Genomic DNA, 6,423 nt, shown 5'->3' with positions numbered 1-6,423 from the left:
GGGGGGGGGGCAAAAAAATACATCCATGCTGCAGCACCCAAAAACTTATGCAAACTATCCAAAAAAAAAAAAGAAATGCATAAAAAGGAAAGAAATGCATTTTGAAAAATGTATTTAAAAAAGAAATCTGGCATAAATGCCTCTAATGACAAGGATATAATGACTGGGAGGCAGAAAATGCTGTACAGAAGTTATGGCTCACTAAGAACATGAAGAGCACGTGGGCAGGAAAGTGAAAAGCAATTTTATTAAGTGTAGTAAGGAATCAAAGACAGAAAATGCAAGAAATCCGTGGTCGGAAGCTGACAGAACACGGTGTTCATTGTGTCTGCTCTCACGCGAGGTACCACAGAAAGTTTCCCGATGACAAGCACGCCGAAGCCTTGGTTTGACATCTCTTTCAAAACATTTGAACACGAAGCTCCATTGTTTCCCTGCCAGAGGAGATGGCTTTCTTCCCTAACCGCACCGTGCCGTCCTCAGACCTGTTCTTCCCTATCCGAGCCGCTGAGCACTATTTAGCTAATGCTCATCTTTTATTGCTGTGCTGGGTATTGAATCCTGATTTAATTCTTGTTTCTGCAGTGCTCGTGTACAAATGGCTACAGCCACCATCCTGCTCAGCCCAGGGAGCTGTATTTCAGGGGGCAGAAGCCTTCCGAGGTGAGCTCTTGCGGCAGTACCCGTGCTGGTTTAATGTAATGCACACAGGACTACAGGTGCGGTGTGCTCGAACCACTACGGAGAAAGAAAAATACAGATTTTACAGGGGACGTGACGGATACTTTGGTATCTTTTGTGGTATGTGAACAACCGTAAATATCAAATTTTAAGTCCAGTACCTTACTTCTTGCCATGCCAGAATAAATAATTTGTCATTAGAGTCCAGTCCCCAGCTGAACGAGGCTGAGACCACGCAGCCCATACTGCTTAGCTCCTGATAGAATAAAATAAAGAGCTGATTTGGGTACTTGCTGTGATCAGTTAATACCCTGAAGCATGAAATTTGATTACCCTTCTCTTAAAAGGCGGAACAGCAGATGTTATTAGTGGTCATAAAATTATTCAGCCTTTAAAAATATCACACCACGGTGTTTGACTTTATGATATCTCCCAGATCAAAAAGAAGAGAAAAACATACTCAAGATTTCACATTAAGTGACTGCTTTTTCCTATTCACTCCTGTCGGGCAAAGGGATGTACTGTAATTGCAACCCAAGAATTGCACTGCTGCTTGCATTTCTGTAGAGCGGTATAAAACTAAAACTCTCACAGGTGGGAGAGGTTAGTTTCATTCTAAAGAAGGAGCTGAGCTGCAAGCTCTTACCCATGTCCTCCCAGCTGGACAGTGATAAAACCAACAAAAGAAGTCAAAACCGTCGATTCACAGAAAGAAAGCACAACAAAGCAAAGCAATTTAAAGATAACACAACTGGCGAATCCAGACGTTCAATAATCATCAGTAAGTCCAATAAAAGCATAATAGTGGTGTTTAAAAAACATAAACTTTAATTTTCCTTGTTACTTTGTGAGTAAGCAGCATGACGTCATTTCCAAATGTTTCCTCTGTGGTTCTAAAACTTGGGATTTCTTTCCTAAACAACACGATTCCAGGTGTTGCAGCAAGAAACTAGGAACTGCAAGACTTCAGATGATGCTAACAACGTGTCAGTGGAAGAGCTGAGAAGGAATCAAGCTTTCCCGATTCCTGATGCTGCCTCCCAAGAAACTGCATCTTTTCTTTCCTATGACTTGATTTTTAGAAACCTGGAAGGAAAACTCCAGAAGGAGTAGCCCTTCCATGTCCTTCTGCTATCATTTTCCTACATCTCCAGTAATATAAATAATCTTGTAAGTGATATAAAACATTTCCAAAAAACATACGTTGAAAGCATGAAGCGCTCAAGATCCTCTGCCCAAACAAACTCCTTCCTTCCCTCACTCTCCACATTTTGGTGAGCACTCAGGCAGCTTCGTCATTTGGATAATTAGAGGGTGCCAGATGGCTGTAAATATGTTCACAATCCTTCGTACCCAGTTCCCTTCTCTCTGGCACCCTTCTTGCTCTACCCCTAGCAGGCACCTGGCCTGTTTCGATCTGAAGAATCTCCTCTTGCTCTAAATTGGCACCTCTCGTTTTTATTTTCCTTTGAAACGAAACGGGACGTCCTTCAGGCCTGTCCAGCGCTCCTTCGCAATCACGTTCACCGCGTGCTAATTAACGGCGTGCCCCCTCCCGTCCCGCAGCGACCCACGAGGGCACGGCGGCTTCTTCCTCATCGGAGAGCGGAGGACGAGGCGATTCATCCCCTCGTGCCCCGGGGAACGGGCAGAGTCAGCACCCGAGCAGCGGCTCCGGGTCCCCTTCCTCCTCCTCCTCCTCCTCCTCGCGGGCACCACGTTGCAGCCCCGCGTTGGAGGGAGCCGCGCTACTCCACACGCTCCCATGAGCAGAAACTTTGGCAGGCAAATATTTGCTAAGGTGCAGCTGAAACAAAATTTCTGTGTGCTGAGAGTTTTGTATGACCAAATATCCTCTTTTTTTTTTTTTTTTTCCTCTGAATCCATGAACATTGCTCCTATAAACAAACAGATTGTGATTTTGAGGCAATTTTGCTTTGTAATGGAAACATTTCTAAACTGCTAAGCGGTAAGAAAAGGATGGAAAACTGTATAGAAGGCACTAAAAAGGGGAAGTCGTTTTTAAGACATCTTAAAATATAGACAGCGACATTTCAAAACTAAAGGAAGAGGAATAAGCAGGTCACAAGCTGTCTGGAAGTGAGGAAAGCTATGCCAGCAAAAATTTTGGGTCACTACAAGGGTGAATGGATTGTCAGAGGAAAACCACTGAGAGATGATACAGATTTTTAAAGGTTTTTGAATGCATCCAGTTGAGCATCACCCACATGTTGTGTAACAAGGCATTATCAGCTCTGTTACATGCAGCAGATGCTCTCATTTGCTGAAGTGTGGCAGACTCTGGCCCTTGCACCCCGATCTCTTGCTCCCACCTTTTGCGTGCAGGAGTTTGCTCGGCTGTTTTAAAGCACCTGAGTCCAACCCTTGGAGCAGGAGCTTGCGACTGTGTCCGTGAATGGTGCTCGTGGTGCTCGCGCTGCCCCAGCTTTGCTACGTAACGCTGACACACATCCCCCAGGGCTACAGACCAGTCTCCCCCGTAATAAAAAGCGATCTTTTCCACTCTTTTACTGATTAAAGAGTCAGTGTTTAACCAAATAACTCATATGAAAATTCGAGGTAAACACAGCCTCTTATTATGCTGAAATCATGCTAGCAATGAGACTGGGTTGTCCACATTTGTCCACAGCAGGAGGGGCTGCAATCCGTTCAGGGATCAATAAGCTCTCCCGGGTGACAGATATCTGCTCAAGGCTAAACTTCCAGAGAAATTAGCCTTACTATCACACAACAGATGAGGCGGCTGCTGCTCCAAACCATTATTTCCCCAATCACACAGTCAGATTGCTCTGTGACTTTGCCTCTTGATGACTAGACGGTGAGTTAGGGTTAGGATCTTCACTGGAAGCAGGGAGGAAGCAGATGGCGGAGGGCAAATTTGCTTAGCTTTCCTGAAAAGGGAGAGAGAGAAACTGATTTTGGTAACAATACATTTGACATGCAAAGGCCAAACGTTATTTTTATGAGCCCATAAAATAAAGACAGGCATCTTGTTTACAGAACTTCACAATTTTGCTTTCCTGCCAACAGCTACAAACTTTAAAAAAAGTGACCCTGTGACCTATCTGAAGGATCAGAAAGCAAGCAACCAAGAATACAAGGTTCTTTTCAAGCACTGTCGTGATTTTGAGTGCCATCTCATGATTTCTGGGAAGCATGACTCCCAGATTGGGCTGCAGAAAAGGTAGACAGCGCTGAGATTATATATAGCAGCACGTGGGCTGGAAGGAAGAGCACAGGCTCGGAGGAAGCGGGAGGCTGTTTTGAAGAAATCAAGTGACTTGCTTCTGCTACAGCACGAAGAGAACGAAACCAGGCTCCTCTCCTGGCTGCTGGCTCTGACCTCTCGGCACTGCTGCTTCTCCATCGCGTGCATTCGGCATGGCCGGGACTGTCCTCCCTGCTTGCTCGGGGCTTCATTTCCTCGCTCTCTGCCCTCTCCCCTTCCCCAGCCATCCCCTGGGCAGGGACCCACGGCATCCCCGGGGGCTGGGGCTGGTGCCAAGCCCTCTCCCCCCCTGCCTGCCCTCCCTCTGGGCGCAGGGTGATGTCTGGCGGCAGCACCCGTCTGCAGCCCGCACCGCAGCGACGAGGACAGGGAACTGGATGCAGCCACGACTGCGCACGTGCTCAAGGAGCAACAGCTTGGAGAGGAAAGGAAGGTTTTTTTCTGGGTTACGGAACGGTCCTTCCTTTTTGTCATTAGCCGCAGGACTTCAGCTGGCTCCCTTCTAGGGCATTTGCATTTTTGCTCTTTAGATAGCTGTGCTGTGTGTTTGCCATGACTAAGTCCATCTGTTGAGAGTTGGTCCTTTAGATAATTATGTCCACATCTCCGCTGGGTAGTTCCAATTAATGCCAGTCCTTTGCATACTGCTCAGTATCATACTGTAAAGCCACCAATTCTTACAGCTCTGAATAATACCCTCTGTCTGCCTATCAGGCATGTATGAACTCTTTATTCTAACCGCACAGCTCTGAAATGTCCCCTTTCTATCAGCCTGAAGGGAAGGATTTCCAGAACTATACGACTCTTTTGGGAAGAAGCAGTAATCATCTATATGCAGAACTCCCCAGCCACTGTGTCATGGTGCTCTGATCTCCGGCACTTTGAACTCCGGCTTGTCTGACCCCTCCCAGACATTGAGGGAATTTATAAAGAGGGGAAAAAAAAAAAAAAAGAAAGAGAAAAAATACTCTCTTTCCTCTGAGGAGGGAGATTTTGAAAAGGGTTGTTTCAAAAATGTATAAATTATCACAGTGGAAGGCTCAGGATAGTATTCTCAGGGCCATTTTATGAAGTCAAACAAAACATGTATGCCTGAAAACACAGTGGGTGACACAAACATTTCCACAGAAATCCAACTCGCGGCAACAGCTCCCAGTCTCTCCCACGCCAGCTGCCGTGCTCACCTGCTTGGTCATCGCTTTGCTTTCCTTAACAGTGTCTTTTATCCCAGCTTTTTATCCAAGCCAAAAACACATCCCAGGAGCCGCTCGCGGATGCCTTCAGCTCCCCGTGGCCCTCTGCGTTCAGCCGGGCTCACGGGACACGTGTCGCCTGGAGATGGCCAAAGGCGACGTTAGCGAGGGCTGTCCTGCCTCCTGGCCACCCCAAATTCTGCCCTCCCGAAGGTGAAGGGAGCTGGGAGGCTGCGTGGCTCTCACGTGGGAAGACACAAATTAAGGTGGCTGAGCTTTTAAAAAGACTGCGTTAAGCCACCAAGGAGCTGTAATTCCTCGCTCAGGAGAGTCCATCTGGCACAGACGCAGTGGCAAAGGCAGCAGTTAGAACAAAAAAGCAATACGTGACAAATGGAAACGAGGAGATGGAGGGATTGAGGGTAATTAATACAGATTAGTTTCATGAAGTGTGTGTAATACAGAAGGGACAAAGGCAACTTAAGACAGAAATTCCTGGCTGTCAGTTTTAGGGACAAAATAAGGTATTTTTAAAATCATATTTAGAGAAAAGCAATCCTAATAATAGTCCGGGACTTTTACTAGCTGGAAACACTAATGCTACTCATAATTACACAGAAAAAGCCAGAAATGTTTAATAAATATTTCTCATCAGAGTTTGGAAAGAATCGAGGAAGATGTGCCAGAATCACCCGATGATGATGCACTGTTTTCCAGTTCATTAGTAACCCATAGCGGCGAGCAGGAAAAATTGCTTAAAACAGCCATTCCATAAAACTTACACAAAGTGTCCTCGAAGAGCTAACTGAGGAGACCCTCGGCCAGCCGATACTCACCGTTATGTATGTGGATAGGCGTGTAGGCGTTAGAAGGAAAAATTCTGGTCCTGTCTCAGAAAGGAGGCGCGACGGAGCGGTGCCATGCGGCGAGCGGCTCCCATGCTGAGGACCTGGGCAGAAGTGGCAGGAGAGGACGCTCTGGGCAAACACTACGTAAAAAGAAATAGGGCTGAGCAGCGTCTTTCCTAGCTGGAGAAATGAACCCGCCTCCATCTGCACGTGAAAATGTTGATAAACACGCGGCTCCTAGCCCAGCCACCACCACTCCCAATTGCCCGCGGTGCAATGAAACACCTCAATGAAACAAACTCGATGCCAAAACCTGAGCTTAATAATGGCAAAATGCTCAGGAGATGATATAGTTCTGCTTTGGGTGTCTACAGTTCCCTTCTTGGTATCCCTAATTTGGGAAAGCACGTAAGCCCGCGATGAAAATGGATGAAAAATGAACATCTGCTGG

At 46.5% G+C, this 6,423-nt stretch overlaps 1 long non-coding RNA gene across 1 annotated transcript; it reads right to left on the bottom strand.

Annotated features, from left to right (window-relative positions):
• Positions 1 to 600: 600 nt before the first annotated feature.
• Positions 601 to 6,098, bottom strand: LOC136788069 (uncharacterized). The gene is made up of 3 exons (XR_010827075.1): positions 5,961 to 6,098; positions 843 to 3,593; positions 601 to 738 (listed from the first exon to the last, which is right to left on the bottom strand). It is a non-coding gene; the product is annotated as an uncharacterized lncRNA (long non-coding RNA).
• Between the last annotated feature and the right edge of the window lie 325 nt (positions 6,099 to 6,423).

The sequence above is a fragment of the Anser cygnoides genome, chromosome 33 (genome assembly GCF_040182565.1).
Source record: "Anser cygnoides isolate HZ-2024a breed goose chromosome 33, Taihu_goose_T2T_genome, whole genome shotgun sequence".
Classification (NCBI taxonomy): Eukaryota; Metazoa; Chordata; class Aves; order Anseriformes; family Anatidae; genus Anser; species Anser cygnoides.
The sequence above is the reverse complement of the archived record's forward strand: the minus strand, read 5'-3'. Positions and strand labels throughout refer to the sequence as shown.